Source organism: Neofelis nebulosa, chromosome 2 (genome assembly GCF_028018385.1).
Source record: "Neofelis nebulosa isolate mNeoNeb1 chromosome 2, mNeoNeb1.pri, whole genome shotgun sequence".
In the NCBI taxonomy this organism is placed as follows: domain Eukaryota; kingdom Metazoa; phylum Chordata; class Mammalia; order Carnivora; family Felidae; genus Neofelis; species Neofelis nebulosa.
In genome coordinates this window covers 73,841,523-73,860,120 of record NC_080783.1, presented here as the reverse complement: position 1 = coordinate 73,860,120, position 18,598 = coordinate 73,841,523, and the positions used below count along the sequence as shown (strand labels likewise).

Below are 18,598 nucleotides of genomic sequence, written 5' to 3'. Positions count from 1 at the left end.
AGGCATCTGGGTGGCTCAATCGGTTAAGCTTCCGACTTTGGCTCAGGTCATGATCTCACGGTCCATGAGTTCAATCCCCGCATTGGGCTCTGTGCTGACAGCTCAGAGCCTGGAGCCTGCTTCAGATTCTGCATCTCCTCTCTGTGCCCCTCCTCCGATCGCTCGTGCACTTGCTCTCTCTGTCTCTCAAAAGTAAATAAACATTAATAAGAATAATGGAATATCTCTGCCTATTATATTAGTAACAGTTAAAACAGTGTAAGTGTTGTGATGTTGGCAATTTCACATAGTATTGATGAGAGTAAATTGGCACAACCGTTTTGGAAAGCACTTTAATGATCTGTAGTAAAGGCATTAAAGATGTTTGCATCTTTGGCTCGGTAATTCCAATTCTAGGGATCTAGTCTAAAGAAATATTTACTGTTAACACAAATATATTAATCATAGCAATGTTTCTAATATCTAAAAATTGGCAACAGCCTAATTGCCCAATATGAGTAGAATGATTATATAATAGTGTATATATATGATGGGGTTTGCACAGCCTTTAAAAATCACATTTAAAAAAAAAATCACATTTTTAAAGAATTTTTAATGATGTGGGGGGAAGAGTTCACAATACAACTATATGTTATAGAATCTTGCTATACAAATACATATTCATGTATATAAACACACGTGCACTCATTAATAAAACAGGAGATACTCCTGAAGGTTATGTAAGAATCTTCAGATGCTTTCCCCTTTGTATTTTCCAAATTTCTTACAGAACACATGTTGTGCTTAATAAAAATTCTAAAGCCACAAAATAATAGAATCTAGGAGGGAGAAAGCCTTTATAAAAATTATCATAAAAAAGTTACTACAGACTATGGTTGACAGAGAAGGAAAGAAAAGACGTTTATATAAGTTATAAAATGTGGAAAACTTGTCAGATGAAGCATGGTTGAAATGGAAAATTTTGCATGACTAGCAATCTTCAGATCCAGAAAGGTATAATGGCAGTGATTAAAAGCAGGAGCTCCCACTTCTACCCCTGGCTATGATGTGTGACTTTGAACTTCGGGTGGAGGCTCCTGTGTCCTCATAATGGTTCCAATCTTACTAAAATAGCAAGTACTCAATATAACATTTACTACAGTTGTTATCCTTGAGAAGGTAGAAAGGTTTTGGAAGCGCAGTGTTCTAGCCTGGGGCCACTTAGGAGGGACCTGGATCCAGAATGAGAAATACTCAAAGGGAGATGCCCAGGCTAAGATGTGGCCCATGGAAGGGGTTCCAAGCAAAGTACCAAGCTGAGGTTACATGCCTAAGGAACCTTATGTCATCATGCTGATGAAGCTAGTCGGAGGGGTCAATGTCTGTCTGGATCCGTAGAGATAAAGGTTATGTCATCTTAATATAATTTTGCAAATTCAACTCTTTACAGCTATCTTTAGAGTATATTCGGAAATCTCATTAAGAAATTCCTCAGATACATCTTTACCAGTTGCCTTGGAGGGAATTCTAGCAAGTATCATTAAGTAAGAGAAGGAAGATGCAAAGAAGTATATAAAATATCCATTTTTTTTGGACTGCCCCCCTCCAGGATATAAATTCCAAGGATGCTTTCCACTTTATTCCAGAGTTTTAGAATAGTGTCTGATACTAATCAGCTCTCAGTACTTATAGAAAATACACACTTGTTCAAAATGTTTAACTATTCATGGAAAACAAGTAGGGAATAAAACACAAGTATGCTAGTGCAGATCATCGCATTAATTACCTAGGAAAGGTGAAGGAGGAAGTAGGAACCCCTCCCTAGAACACAGAGTAGGAGGGGCATATCCAAAGTAAATAGTTTCTTCATGATGTGTTTAGGACAGCTTGTACCTGATTACTTTTTCCTTGCTATTAGGAAACTCAGTCTTGCAGAAAATCAGTAGTCCAAAGAGATTGTTCAGAAATGATGTTTTTTTTCTAAAGTGTAATGGTGGTCTTTGCACCTTAACTGGAACCACATGACACTTTGGGTTCTCCTGTGTGACACGTAGATATCAGCAACTCCACCCAACAGCCTAGTGACAGAAGAATAACTACATCTTGAAATGAGGTCATACATTTTTGTGGGGGGTGGGGGTCAGTCTGTACTGTCATGATTATATTTTCTACCTTTTAAATGCTTCCTGCTATATTCTCATTGAAAATATAGCTTTAGTGAGTCATGTCTAAACCTGAAGAAATCCTGTGCTTTTACAAAGGAGTTGAGAATTTGTCACTGCTGTGATGGTCCATACCCCTAATCTGTTCTCACCTTCCATAACCCGGGTATAGTCCAAAACCAGTTGGAATCACTTGGACTGATTTATTTAACCTGGAAGAACTCACATTGGTATATTCTAAACGTTCCTTTATGACATATTTCTGCACAGAAAGGTAAATGTAATAATTATGACTGCTTACTTTATGACTAGAGCAATGCAAAAAATAAGGAGCTATATCCAATACGGTTTTTGTGTCTGACAAATACCACCCCAATTTCAAAGTCCTTTACCCCAGACAGAGTAGAAATATACCAAAAAATGAGTACGTTGGCCACAAAATATTGCAAAGCACAAGAACCAGTTTGCTATTCTGTGGCTGTTTTAGCTAGCATGTTGACTGGTTTTTAAACATCTTGAGGAAACCATGTTCATTATTAAAATACCATGACAACTCCAAAAATAATGGCAAATGGCCACCTAAGAGCCTAGGCCAGGCAGTGGGTCTGGGGTACCAGTCAGGAGAACTGAGCCAAAAATCACGGGTCCCTCCTGTTAACACTTCACTGGGATATTTTGGAAGGTGTTCCACGTAGGCTGATCATGATCATCCCATTAGCCAAGGTATCCTCTCAGCCAGCAAGCCTGCACCTAGGATCCTCTAGAAGAGGCACACAGAGCCCTCTGAGCTTCGTTCTGTCCTGAGGACATCACTTTACCATAGTGAATATTTTTAAATGAGGTTATCCTCATTATTATTTATGGTAAGAATCTGATAATCCTAACTCATCAGGGAGCTCTTACAGAATTTCAGTGTATTCTTCTAAAGATTTCAGTTGTTTCAAAATTCATCTTGGTACAGTGGGAAGAATGTAGGCATTGATGTCCAGCCAACCTGGCTCACATCCAGACTTCTACAAATAACTTTATGATATTGGGCAGACCCTCATAGCCTGTTGCCCCCTCTGAACAATTAGAATAATAATGTATAGTTTGTTGGTTGTATATTTAAAATGCAAATAATGCTTGGTACTTAACAGGTGGTCAAGTCCCTCTGTAGAAGCAGAGCTATCTGAGGTGTTTTATAAATATTGACACTTTATCTTTTGGGGGGGTTTTCAGTGATAAAGCTGACATGGAAATCTAGTTGCTCTTGAAATTGCTGTAGCAAAATGAAGCCACCCACCCAGTATGGAGTATTGTGTACTCTGTTGCTCTTTATTTCCTGCAGAGCATTAAATTTATTTTCCATCTTTATCTACCAGAAATCTTTAACTCCCAATCTTCCAATTTTGTTTGGTGAGCTGAGAAAATCCCCATTTGTTTCCTACTAGAACCTGCCTTAGGATTTCTTCTTACCTGAAATGCATTTGAACATTATGTAGTCTAAAATGATGTAATATGATTGTTCCATAAGTGCTCTCTGCCGGATCTGAGAAACCATTAATTGTTTGGAGAATATGAGCTGTGGCTGGGTAGAAGCAGTAGGTTCTGATCCACAGTGCAGGATGGTGTGCTCAAGCAATTTGGTGTGCTCCAGGTATTAAAGCCATCATAGGGAGATGGATAATGTTCTGTTTTGAACCCCTTAAAGATGATTCCCAAGTTCTCATATTGGAAAGAATCCAGAGGAATTATTTCTTGGAAGGTTTTAATATTTTCAGTTTTTAATATTAGGTCGCAAGTGCCCTGTAATATTCAATAAGTCTTTGTAAGACATGTCCACAATTCCTGGCAGACAGGTGGCAGATATAAGAAAAGATAAAACACTACAAATAAAATGAACACCAAACTCTGATTGGATGTAGCAGTTCTGAATTGTGTTTCTTACTGAGCGCTAACGAATACTGCTCTGATGCTGTGGCATTCAGTGAGTATCTATTCACCAACCATCAATTATTGACAGTTCCTAATTGTCAATATTTATTGAGTACAGTGTGATAATAAGTACTTTGTACATATCATCTCCTGTATCCTCACAACCGTCCTATAATAAGTCTCTTGCTGTTATTTATAAGCCTTGGTTTACCAATAAGGAAGCTGAGTCATAAGGGAGTTTGTGAAACCCAAGTCCTCCAGAATCATCCACAGCAGAATTCTTTGTTCCTAGAATGGGACCTGCTGCATAAAAGGTACTCAGTTGATATTTGTTTGATACCAATCTGGTTAGAATCCAAAGACTAACAAAAGATTCAGTTCCCGGAGAATATCTGACCCTAAAGCCTACAGCCTGAATTACTTCATTTTTCTGCTCCTCTCCTCCTTCAGTCAGCCCTATATTAGACCAAAATTGAAGACAGGACCCCAGCCCTCTAGATGCACAATCCAGTGAAGATGGTTACAAACCAATAAAGGGTTGTATATGTTTCCTAAGCTTCAGAATAAGAGTTGAGGAAGGTAGGCACTAAAATAGCTCTGTCATAAATATGTGTTCCCTTGGCTTCAGGTTTAGCTGCTATAATGAGACATCATAATAGTGTGGCCTAAACAAGATGGAAATCGAGTCTCTCTCATGAAACATTCCAGAGAGTAGTGGTCCAGAGCTAGCCAAAGCAGCTTTGCCATGTGGTTGCCTTCTCTGGGTCTGAGGTGGCTCAGTTCTCATTAGGATCTGGCTGGCAGGTAGCGGTAAAGAACCAGGGGAACATTCCTTTTGGAGAACATGGTCTAGAAGACACTTGTTCTTCACAGCAAGCTGTGTCCAAAGCTGGGAACGCATGTTCCAGTTAAGCAACAATGAGATCAGTGAAAATGATTCTTAATAGCCAGCAGTCCCCTTGAGAGAGTATGGGTGCTCTGGCACCTGGGCCTTGTTGCTCCTCAGCTGTTTTCCACCTGCCTTACTGTACCCTCCTTTAGATTAGCATTAGACTGGACTGTGCCATACTGGATGTTTCATGGTAGGTCCATAAAGGACCAGAATCAGAATCATTACACTGATTATTATGTTTTCTGAGAGATGGTTTTGTTTCTCTATTTAACATTAGTAACAAAGAGGTGCTATGGAGAATATGGTTCCCTTGTATTCTCAGTAACTTTTTATTTTAAAATGCTTCAAGTTCATCTTTCCTGTCGATACTGCTTAAATTTTTAAAAATCCTCATATTGAACTTTCCATGATACTGCCATCTTGTAAAATGATCACGGAAATTAAATTTTTAAAAAATTCTCCTATTGAGCTTTTCATGTATTGGGGGAGTTTTCCTTTTTTTTTTCTTGAAGATTCTTCCAGCCGATTTAGGAATTAAGCCGACATGAGACAGATTAATAGGAGGAAAAGCCCAAGTTTTATTAAATGTGCATGATGGCCCAGTAATGAAATTGAGACCCAAAGAAGTGACCAAGGCAAGCAGTTTTTATACATTTTAGACAAAAAGATAGTACAGTAGTGTGGAATTGTCAGGATAAAGAAGGCAGATGCTTGGGAACTTCAGTTAGTAAGGAATTTTAAGTGGCATTTGGGTGGAGGTAGTAGATTAATAAAAAGTAACCAAATTTGTTTCTACAGCTTTAACGGTTTCAAAGTCCCTATCTCTTTACTTAGTATAGGGGTGGTCTGTTTCCTGCTTTTGAGAGGACAGAGAAGAGTGAGTGTCCTTGCACAGTTTCCCAAGCAGCTTCAATTCAGAATGATCAATATGCCACTGTGGCATATTTGAGGTGGCCTGCCCTGGGCCTCTAAACATGCTATTACCATCTTGAAAAATAGTAATGGAAATTGCTGAATATGCCCAGTATAATAATTGATGCTGCTATGAGATCCTAAATGTTTTGTTTCTATTTCTTTACTTCTCATTTTCTGCGTTTGGAAAACTCTTTTCATTACCCCTTGGGTCTTAAATTTAAGTATTTTTTATAATATGACCAGGTTTCTCTCCAGGGAACTCCTAGGCTCAATTTATATTTGTAAGCATGTTGAAGGCAGATAATTCCCCCCATTACCTGAAAACTTTTTCCTTTACAATTTATAATTGGAAATGAGTGAATTTCAAAGTGTAATCTCAACTAAAGCACAGAGCCTGATGTGGGGCTCGAACTCACAGACTGTGAGATCGTGACTTGAGCTGAAGTTGGGCACTCAACCTACTGGGCCACTCAGGTACCCTGGGATTGTTTTACTTTAAATATGGCAGAACTGAAGTGTAAATGGGTTGAGTTGTTGTTCATGCTCACACAGTTCATATGCAGTTAACAAGAATCTTCTCCCTTATCCCTTGACCCCCTTTCCACTACCAGTTGCTGAGCTTGTGCTCTTGGCCAAGGTTCAGGAGAGCCACGCTTAGGTGAAGCAAAACCACTCTCTAGTTGTGTCACCCTAGCCCAGCCACATAGTGTTTCCAAGCCTGAGTCTCTGTTGGATGAATGGGATAAGAGTAATTAGTTGACTGCCTATTGCATGAGGGGTAAGACTCATCATGAGAATACAACTATATAGAAATCCTCTAAGTTGTAATATTGTTTCGAAGCACTGTTATGATATCCTTACAGTGAGCAAAATGACAGTTATTTTCCTTTAGGAAGTGGTAATAATATAGCATTGTGGACCTAGAAATAAGGGTTCATTTAGGCCTCAAATATTTTCAAGTTAGAAATCTTAATTTGGTTCTCCCTGCCATAAATATTCTCCTATTGTACCCTCCCCACCCACCCCAACTTAATGAAAAAGTCCTGGTTGTGTTATGTTTGCTTCATCCCACTGATATGTAGGCTGCATAAAGGAGACAGTGACAACAATGAAGAATTTGTTTTGATTGGTGATTCCTTCTGCTCTGATTAGTGAATGTGGTCTGAACTGAACATGCCACTAGAAGCCAAAAGGTCCTGTATTCACATGCAGTCATCCATCCAACTCAGTATATACACATCTATTTTCCATGTATAAATAAATGTCAAACTTCTTCACATTCATCATCTGTTGGAACTTCAGGACAAAAGAAACCATGTCAAGAGAAAGCCCTCTTTACCTGCTGGTGGAAACAGGAAATGGTAATAGTGAAGAGACATTTAAGGAAGCTGGAGTTTAATAAATGAATCTCAGCTGTTCCACCTAGCACCTTCTACCTTCAAGGCTTTTCAGTGAAAGGACCAGTATCTGGTTCTGTCCTCTGCACATGAATACACAGTGTTATTGGGCACCCAATGATCCAGCATTTGTAGTCTTTAGTTCAGAGTATGAAAGAGGGAAGGTCTAGTTTCCACATTTATATGGGAGCCACAGGGCACAAGACAGTTGAGAATTACTTCCGATCGGCTTTGTTTCCTCTGGAGGAAGTCTTCTCTTTGCGAAGGCTTGGCTTCCTCACCAGATGCCTGGGCCTCCTCACTCTCCCTCTGTCTTCCCTTACTTTAACAGCTGTTTCCTTTTCCTGCTTCCACAGCTTTGTCCTTTTTGCTCTTCCTACAGTCCTACCAGCAGCAATGTTTCCTATTGTTTGTTCAAAGAAAGGGAGGTGGAGAAGAGCTTAAAATGTAAGGTATGGGTAAGTGTTCTTTTAAGTTGTAAACTGATGGAGGGTAATGTGTAAGCTGTTGTTACCTCTTGCAGAGCATTGATAGAATCTCATGACTTCAAATGCTTTTAATAGTAACAACACAACTATTATGGGGTCTAAGCAAATGCAAATTATTTTTCTAATAATACCTGTATTCAGTTTGTAGTCTTCATACTTATTTAAAAACACTTGGAATAGTTTTTTATCATATCCATGAACAACTGTAGCTATTCATATATAGATATATTTATATAGCTATTTACATGTATTTTATAGCTGTTCGTTTCTGTAAAATATATTTTATCTAATGTATGAATATTAATATATGAAAGTTTTAATATATTCATATTGATGTATGAATATATTAGATATATATTCACTTATACATACACATATATAAATATATATACGTGTGTGCGTGTGTGTGTGTCATGTTTGGTTCAAACCTGGTGCTATAGTTGTGCCTCTAAACTGTTAATGAAATTTCACAAATACATTGTATGGTTTAATTAATGTTTATAAAAATTCTTTGAAGGTAAAATCTCTAGATAAATGCAAGAATTATGATTGCTTTCTTCATGTAATTCCCAGGACTCAATTTTTCTTACATATAGTTTCTCACATGATCAATCAAGGTTTATATGTAATACCTTTCACAGTATTTTAACTTAAAATCATGTTTTGGTTGAGGTACATACTGGATTATTCCTACTGGTTTTACTCTTTTTTTTTTAATTTAATTTTTTTTAATTTACATCCAAATTAGTTAGCATATAGTGCAACAATGATTTCAGGACTAGATTCCTTAATGCCCCTTACCCATTTAGCCCATCCCCCCTCCCACAACCCCCTACAGTAACCCTCTGTTTGTTCTCCATATTTAAGAGTCTCTTATGTTTTTGTCCCCCTCCCTGTTTTTATATTATTTTTGCTTCCCATCCCTTATGTTTATCTGTTTTGTCCCTCAAAGTCCTCATATGAGTGAAATCATATGATATTTGTCTTTCTCTGACTGTCTAATTTCGCTTAGCATAATACCCTCTAGTTCCATCCACGTAGTTGCAAATGGCAAGATTTCATTCTTTTTGATTGCCGAGTAATACTCCATTGTGTGTGTGTACACATATATATATACACCACATCTTCTTTATTCATCCATCAATGGACATTTGGGCTCTTTCCAAACTTTGGTTATTGTTGATACTGCTGCTATAAACATGGGGGTACATATGTTCCTTCAAAACAGCACACCTGTATCCCGTGGATAAATGCCTAGTAGTGCAATTGATGGGTCATAGGGTAGTTCTATTTTTAGTTTTTTGAGGAACCTCCATGCTGTTTTCCAGAGTGGCTGCACCAGCTTGCATTGCCACCAACAATGCAAAAGAGATCCTCTTTCTCCGCATCGTCGCCAACATCTGTTTTTGCCTGAGTTGTTAATGTTAGCCATTCTGACAGGTGTAAGGTGGTATCTCATTGTGGCTTTGATTTGTATTTCCCCGATGATGAGTGATGTTGAGCATTTTTTCATGTTTTGGCCATCTGGATGTCTTCTTTGGAGAAGTGTCTATTCATGTCTTTTGCCCATTTCTTCACAAGATTATTTGATTTTGGGGTGTTCAGTTGATAAGTTCTTTATAGATTTTGGATAATAACCCTTTATCTGATATGTCCTTTGCAAATATCTTCTCCTATTCTGTCAGTTGCCTTTTAGTTTTGCTGATTATTTCCTTCGCTGTGCAGAAGTTTTTATTTTGATGAGATCTCAGTCGTTCATTTTTGCTTTTGTTTCCCTTGCCTCTGGAGACGTGTTGAGTAAGAAGTTTCTGTGGCCAAGATCAGAGAGGTTTTTGCCTGCTTTCTCCTCGAGGATTTTGATGGCTTCCTGTCTTACATTCAGGTCTTTCATCCATTTTGAATTTAATTTTGTGTATGGTGTAAGAAAGTGGTCCAGGTTCATTCTTCTGCATGTCACTGTCCGGTTTTTCCAGCACCACTTGCTGAAGAGACTGTCTTTATTCCATTGGATATTCTTTCCTGCTTTGTCAAAGATTAGTTGGCCATACGTTTGTGGGTTCATTTCTGGGTTCTCTATTCTGTTCCATTGATCTGAGTGTCTGTTCTTGTGTCTTTGTAGTATAGCTTGAAGTCCGGGATTGTAATGCTTCCTGCTTTGGTTTTCTTTTTCAAGATTGCTTTGGCTATTCGGGGTCTTTTCTGGTTCCATACAAATTTTAGGATCATTTGTTCTAGCTCTGTGAAGAATGCTGGTGTTACTTTGATAGGGATTGCATTGAATATTTAGATTGCTTTGGGTAGTATCGACATTTTAACAATATTTGTTCTTTCTATGCAGGAGCATGGAATCTTTTTCCAATTTTTTATGTCGTCTTCAATTTCTTTCATAAGCTTTCTATAGTTTTCAGTGTATAGATTTTTCACCTCTTTGGTTAGATTTATTCCTAGGTATTTTATGGTTTTGGGGGCAATTGTAAATGGGATCAATTCCTTGATTTCTCTTTCTGCTGCTTCGTTGTTGGTATATAGGAATGCAACTGATTTCTGTGCATTGATTTTATATCCTGCCAGTTTGCTGAATTCATGAATCAATTCTAGCAGTTTTTGGTGCAATCTTCAGGGTTTTCCATATAGAGTATCATGTCATCTGCAAAGAGTGAAACTTTGACCTTACAAAGTCTAATCCAGCAATATGCAAAAAATTACATACAAAGTCTAATCCAACAATATGTAAAAAATTAATTCATTATAACTAAGTGTGGTTTATCCCAAGAATGCAAGCTTGGCTTAGGATTTGAAAATTAAGCAATGTAATTCAACACATTAATAGAAAGATGGAAAAACCCATGTTATTAACTTAAAGAAAAAGCATGTGATAAAATGAAACTTCCAATTATATTGAAGTCTTTCAGCAAACTAAGTTAATGTGTATCTATGGAAAACCTAAAGCTCATAAACTTAGTGATAAAATACTAACGACTTTACCTTTTAAGATTTTAGCCAGTGTTATAAGGCAAGAAAAAGAAATAAGAGGCACACAGATATGAAGGCGAAAGTAAGACTTTTTTCACAGAAAGGATGATTTTATATGTATAAACTCCAGAATGGGGGTCAGCCAAATTTGGTCTATCACTTATTTTTGCATGACCTGTGCCTAAGGTGGATATTATACTTTATTTGCTTGTGCAGGTGTATTGTGGATACAACCATGTTGGAAAGCAGCTTGGCAGTTTCTTCTAAAATTAACCAGTCTGCTTCTCATATGACCCAGTAATTCTTCTGGGTACAACCCAGGAATGAAATATGTCCACACGGAAATTTATATATGAATGTTCATAGCACCATTATTTATAGTACCTCCATATTAAAATTTTAATTGTTGGGGCACCTGGATGGCTCAGTTGGTTAAGCATCTGACTTCAGCTCAGGTCATGGTCTCGCAGTTCGTGGGTTGGAGCCCCACATCAGGCTTTATGCTGACAGCTCATAGAGCCTGCTTCGGATTCTGTGTCTCCCCTCCCCACCCCCACCCCCACCCCCGCTTCTCTCCTCCCCACCCCTGCTTATGCTCTCTCTCTGTCTTTCAAAAATGAATAAACATTAAAAAATTTTTAAATAAAATTTTGATTGTTGATAAAGTATCTTACGGACATACTGCTCAGCAACAACAAAAAAATTCCTTATACAACATGGATAATGTCTCCAAAATATGCTGTTAAAGACGTCAGACCTAAGAGGGCTTACTGCTATTATTTCATTTACATAAAATTTTAGAACAGATGAAATTCATCTATAATGACAGCAAATCATGGTTGCCAATGAGCAGGTGGGGAAGAAGTACTGCAAAGGAGTTAAGACAGTGTTTGGAGGGCGATGGAATTAAATATGATTTGAGGTGTGGTTCATTGGTGTGTACAGTTAATAAAATCTATCAAACTATACCTTTAAAATGGGTGTGTTTTATTGTATGTAAGTTATATCTCAACAGAGTTGGCTTTACAGGTAAAGAATATTAATGTCTTTTTAAATCCCATATGGCTTCACTTAAACTAGACAGCTTCAGTAAAGCACAGATCCTTTGGTAGATTTTTTTTTTTTTTTTTTTTTTTTACCTCCCCATGCAGCTTGGTAATAGGCACCCAATAAATGTTTTTGAGTAAATGCCTGAGTGAAAGATAGAAACAATGTGACATAATAGGCTGGGAATAGAAGAACAGAGTTCCCTGGAGTTCAGCCAGCAAGACTCCAGGGCCAGAGTTCAAGTCTAGGAGAGACTGGGTGAAGCTATTGGATATAAAATTTTTGTTTTAGATTTGTTCATCCTCACATTTATTTTTCTATTGGGGAGGAATGTGTGCAATGTAATCTGCCATGGCTGGAATTACAGATAAAGTCTTTTGATGGTAGAGAGGGATTCAGACGATTAACTGTGGAGTACTTTATATAGGAAACGATTTTATTGAAATAACGTAAGGAAGTCTGTGTTAGTAGATTTAATAAAATCAAGCCTGACTCATCTGTTTGAGGGCCAAGATTATGGAAATAGCATCTTATGCTTCAGGAGTATTTTAAGATTGAAACAGATATAACTGTTCATATTTACTTAGGAAGAAACAGAATTGGTGGATAAGTAAAACTTTAACCCTGTGGAAAAATTTAATATTTATATTTGGCTTCTCTGTGTTAATGCTGAAGAAATTGCTTTAGGTTATACAACTCCATAAATGTTAAGTTTTCAGTGTTACCAGAGGGGTACTTTCGGAGGGAAGGATCATGTTTTATTTCATGTGTGAAAAATAAACCTGAGTCAGTGTATTTTGGTGTTTAATCCTTTAAAATTTTATTGCGGTATTTTTCAGTTTGGGGGAAAATTCTTAGTGGCCCTGTACCTACATCCCTGTAAGGGATGAGTGCTTTGGTTGAAGTCCTCTAGATTTCATACTTTTTATTTTTTGTTACCCTAAGAATTCATCGGCTCATCTTTGCCTTTTCTGAAGAGTTCACATATTTGGTTTTGTGGCCTTGTTTGGGTCAACAAATGTGGTTAATCCAAGGAAAGCATCATTTTATTCTACCTACACACCTCTTGTAACTGAACATATGTGTGTCCTTGGAGAGAGAAGAAAATTAGCCTCACCCCAACTCCATTCATTTACCTACAATTTTCCTATGAAATGTTTGTAATCAATTGGTACTTAAAACATCCCAGACCTGGTATTTTGCCAGAGGGGACTGTTTCCTTCTGGGAGAGGGTCTTAATGGTGTTAGTCCAGCCTTCCTGTGGCAGCCTTACTTCCAGGTAGTCAAAACCAGATCCAGATTTCTTGACGTGTGTTTGATAGACCGTCTTCTTCAGAATCATCCAGTGTATCTGCTTGTGTAAAACTAATCCTAAAATGATAGAATGGGGGTGGGGGGGGGGGGTTGGCACAGTTGGCAGTCACCAAAGTAGTAATTGTTTCAGGCAAGGATTGTCAGTGGCTGCTAAAACTGGTGGGTTAGCATGAGAAACAGTATTATTTACATGATCTGTTTATGTAGTCTCAAGGTATCTCCCTGCAAGATACTATTAATTACAAAGGGAAAATAAGTATCTTAACAATAGAAAAACCTGGCACAGACCATCTAAACAATGAAGCAAATCAGTATCTGCCTTCTCCCCCTTTCCCCCTCCTCCTTAGTTTAACATACATAGATGAATTTGAATAAGCTAAGATTTAGGTCTAATTTTCTTCCCTCTGGTCTTTTCTGTGCATAAAATATCCTAACTAATGTCTCTGGACCATGATTTCCATGATAAAGCAAGAGCCTTAGTTTCTCTTCAGACTATGCTATATGCCAGAATATTTCAACATTCTAGTGTATTTTTGTGCCTTGCAAGCATACAGATACCTTTGATCTTATCTAGCTAGGTGTTTGCCTCTCTGTACCAATACCTGTTTAAAAGTTTTGAACAGTTACATTTTTGGTTCCCAGATGGGGTTCTTGGAAGGAACACCGTCCACAGATAGCCATACAGACTTCTATAGGATTTGGTAAAGCTAATTGGCAGTACTCCTATATTGCTCTAAGACCTCCATGTCCCCCAGGATATATTATTCATCACCAACACTTGATCCATTTCCTTGATGAACTAACTTACTGTGCAAACATCAGTGCTTTCATTGGTCCAGTGCTCAGTGTGAGATTCTGCAGTCCCCATCTGTTAGCTCTCAGTTCCTATAAGGGTGAAGGCCAGTGTCCTCTCCCCTCTGAGTGGCCTACATACAAGATTTTGACATAATCACCAGAGACTAGCTCAGAGACCTTTTAGCTTTTTACGGGTAGATGAACGTCTTTTAACCTCTTAGGAAACTCATTTTACACAGACAAATTTGGAATCGGAAACAGACAACTTTTTTTTTCTCCTTAATGTATTACTAAGCAGAGGGAAAAGGCAGAGTGGTTTAACTACATAGCCCAGTACTTTCATCTTTCATGTTAACCAGTTCAGAAAGAGTCATTAATATTCCAGTGCCCATCTTTGCATTTATTAACGAAATTTAAGATTAAAAAGTTTTCTTGATTTAATTACAATGATTTTATTGAAGATATAGTAGCTTTGATAAAATTTCCCTTATTTAAAAAATTGTATGAATTTATAGAAACAAAACATCTAAGTTGTGAAAAATATTTATGAGTGTGCCTAATATATATGATTGTGATCTTTTAAAAGGGTTCTAAAATGATTCAACCTAATGTGAATGATATTTTACCTCAGTGCGGTGTAGCTAATGGTAATTAGTATCTTTCCAGCATCTTGGAGGAGAAAACACCAGAAGGGTTGGGGACACTTAGAGGACCCAAACCCTACTCTCTGGCAGCCCTTTCTGTGGCTTTGCTCCAAAGTTACATTTATAGATCTCTCAGGAAAAAATTATTCTATTGCCCAGGAGAAGTTAAGTTGGACAATGTATTAATGAGGACAAATGATTCCTAAAACATAATATGCATCAAGGTGGATTAGTGAGTGAATCTACAGCAGTATTTACTGGCAGAAACATAAGAAATGCATCTGTAGGTTAAAATGTCATACCTTAATAAAAAGAAAATAGAAAGCTGTGTGTTAATGGTTTTGAGGAAAGTTTATCAAGGTGTAATTTACATGCAATAAAATGCACACTTTCAGTGAGTAGTTCTATGAGTTTTGACAAATGCATACAGCTATATAACCATAATCAAAATACAGAACATTGCCATCACCCCCAAGCAGATGTTCTGTAGATGGTTTTCCAAAAGGTGGCTATAGTCTGAACAAACACACTGTGACCCAGCAGTCACTTGTCACTGCAGCTGTGACTCTACTAGGGTGATCTCTAGTCTTTCCCTGTGGCTTCACAGTCTGCAAGGGTGGCAGCTTGAGATCTTTTCAGCATAAGACCTTTCCAATTTGACAGACTCCATGAGTCTGCCTCCTCAGACCCAATGGAGAATTTCTGGCACTCTGTTCCAGTGAAAAACAGTGTTTGAAACTGCTCTTATCGCTAAAGTTCTACAGCTTTTTTTGTGAATTTTTAAGTTTATACAGGACTGGGCATTTACATTTTAGGTAATCAATATTTATTGTTATTTTGTTAGTTTAGGTTTGCAAAATAAATACTAAAAGAGAAAGCTTATAAACTTTTGGGAAACAAATGGCGTGCTCTACCAGGGAACTCGTGGGCTAAGCAATCTGGTTTTTGAATAACAGAAAATAGATTAGGTTGCTTTGCTGCTTTTTTATGCTCTTTTACATAAAAAATACAACTGTATACTCAGTGTCTTGCACAAATCACTTTTTTAGAATAATATTTTACAAATCCAAGTATTTGTTGATCGTTATTCTTTTCACTATTAAGTATTAATGGTCATTCTCTAATGTAACTCTGGTTTGCCTGCTAGGCTTAAATGGAAAAGAACAATCTCCTTTCTTAGTGTTCGAATTTGCACTAGGCCTGTGGCCCTTGGGTCAACTTTACCAAAGCAATTTAAACTATTAATAAGGACACCATTTTTATTTGGCAGTTAACAGCTCTAGATGGAAAATCCCAAACTATTAGCTTCTAGGTTAGAGAAAAGGCATTAATTTGTTTAGCACTACTAGTGCTTCTGTAAATCTTCCCTTCCTTCCTATAGCAGCAAATACAGTTAGGGAGCTAGTTTCTTGGCTGCGAAGCCATTTCTGGGATAATTGATCAAATTGGCAAAAATAGCTGCCTGCTGCTCTACCAAAACCATCTCAGCCAGTGTTCTCCCATCTGGTATGTGATCACCCTTGGCCCTTCTTTATCCAAAAGAATGAAGGTATAACCTAGATAGAACTCAGTTTTAAATTTTTTTTTTTTTTCAACGTTTTTTAATTTATTTTTGGGACAGAGAGAGACAGAGCATGAACGGGGGAGGGGCAGAGAGAGAGGGAGACACAGAATCGGAAACAGGCTCCAGGCTCCGAGCCATCAGCCCAGAGCCTGACGCGGGGCTCGAACTCACGGACCGCGAGATCGTGACCTGGCTGAAGTCGGACGCTTAACCGACTGCGCCACCCAGGCGCCCCTAGAACTCAGTTTTAAAGAGAGAGGTCAGCCACTTATTTACCCACCCCTAAGGGAAAAAAGTATTTTCCTAAAGAGTAGTTTCCTAAAATAAAGTGATATCTGATCCTAAAATCTTTTGACTTTCTGCAGGTTTTTTTAAATCTTTGCAACTATTTGTATTTGCTAATTTACCATTGCTTACTCTATTTAGCTGTACTATTGACTTCATTTAAAAATTGTTTGTATAGTTAATTACACTTATCTGTATATGAAAAAATCAGAATAAGTATTGCACATCAACATAATAGCCTTGGAAAAGTAATTTCTGCAGCTTTTTATTGCAATATTAATAACAAATGGTCACTTTTAGAGAGCCAAATTCAATTTTAACACTTGTTTCTAGACATGATAGACTTGTAGTAAATTAATATGCTGTGCCTCTATACTGTGATTGTAGTGGGCAAAATATGCTTCCCTCCCCAAAGATATGAGGTCCTAATACCTATAGCCTGTAAATGTTACTTTATTTGGAAAAGAGGTCTTTATGGATGTAATTAAGAGCCTTGAAGGTAGGAGATTATCCTGGATTATCCAGGTCAACTGCAAATGCCTTCACAACTGTCCATGTAAGAGAGAAGCAGAGGGTCATTTGACACATATACAGAGGAGAATGCAATGTGAAGGTGGAGACAGAAATTCCAGTGATGTGACCAAAAGCCCAGTATGCCACTAGCCATCAGAAGCTGTAAGAGGCAGTGACCAGATTCTTCCTTTCAACTTCTGGAATGAGTATATCCCAACTTACCACCTGATTTCAGCCAAGTGACACTCATTTCAAGTTTCTGGTCTCCGGAACTGTGAGAATATAAATTTCCATCATTACAATTCACCAGATTTGTGGTGATTTATTATAGCAGGCATAGGATTTGGTGGGTGGGATGCTGATGTAACAAATACCTAAAAATTAGAAGTGACTTTGGAACCGGACAGTAGGTAGAACCTGGAAAATTTTTGAGGAACAGAGTAGAAAAGGCCTTAAACATACTTTTGGTAGAAAGATGGACTTTAAAGGTACTTCTAGTGATAGCTCAGAAGGAAATTAGGAAGATGTAGTTGGAAACCAGGGGAAAAGTGATCCTTGTTATATATATAGTGGGAGAAACTGAATTGTCTACCACAGTTCTATAGAAAGCAGGTAAGCATTGAACTTGACTATTTAGCTAAACAGATTTCCAACCAAAATGCTGAAGGTGCAGCCTCGCTTGTTCTTGCTTGTGTTCTTGCTTGTGCAGCCTTGTTTATTCATAGTAATAAAATGTGAGCTGAAAGATATAAACTGAGGGGAAAACTTTCAAGCAAAAATGAGCTATAACTTGATTTGGAAAATTTCCACTCTATCCAGATTGCAAAAGACACTAAAATTAGGAAATTTATTGTTAGGAAAGTGTGCTCTGGAGAGTAGGCCAAAGGTGTAACTGGACAATCTTTAGTGCTGACACAATTAGGTATGTGACTCATGGATCCCCTCAACCATCTCAACAGGAAACAGGAATGCAGATGGGATTTTCCAGGAAAGATCTGTGGAGGACCGTCTTCTTTAATGGCATGAATACACAAGGGATACACATGGTTTTTGGGAATATTAAATCAGAAACAATGCCAACTTGACTGAAAGGGACACTGAAAGGGACTGAAAGGGATGAAATATAAGAAGGCTGTTGGACCTCCAAAATTCTATAGGCAGAAAACAGCCTTATAAAACTACTCAGGATCTAATATGTACTACCCTTTAAGAAAAAGGAAAAAAATGACTCCAGGGACTCCTGGAGTTTTACTTCCAGGCCTTGAAATTTTGCTCCACAGGACTTTGAAATTACTTGGGCTGCGTGGCTTCCATTTTCTCCCTTGTGGAGTTGGGGATGTCATAAATGTTATCCTATGCCTGCTTCACCGTCTTATTTTGGAAGCAGATAACATGCCTTCTAGTTTCACAGATCAACAGATGGAGAGGAATTGTGCTCCAGGATGGATCATATCCAGAATCTCACCCATACCTGATATAGATGTTTAGATCATGAGATTTGGGACTTTTAAGCAGATGAGGTTTACATCATGAGATTTGGCTTTTGTGGTTGATTCTATCATGGGTTGGGATGGGGTCCACCTATTCTGCACATGAGACAGACAAAAATCTTTGGCCAGATGGACTATGGTAGGCATAATAATGCCATGTCCCGTCTCTTGCCCCACCCCCAACCCTGCCTCTGAAGATATCCGGGTCCTTATTCTTGGACCT

At 37.9% G+C, this 18,598-nt stretch overlaps 1 protein-coding gene across 15 annotated transcripts in view; it reads left to right on the top strand.

Moving 5' to 3' along the window:
• Nucleotides 1-18,598, top strand: part of PKP4 (plakophilin 4) — a 244,100-nt gene that overhangs the window by 92,797 nt on the left and 132,705 nt on the right. The window lies entirely within an intron of this gene.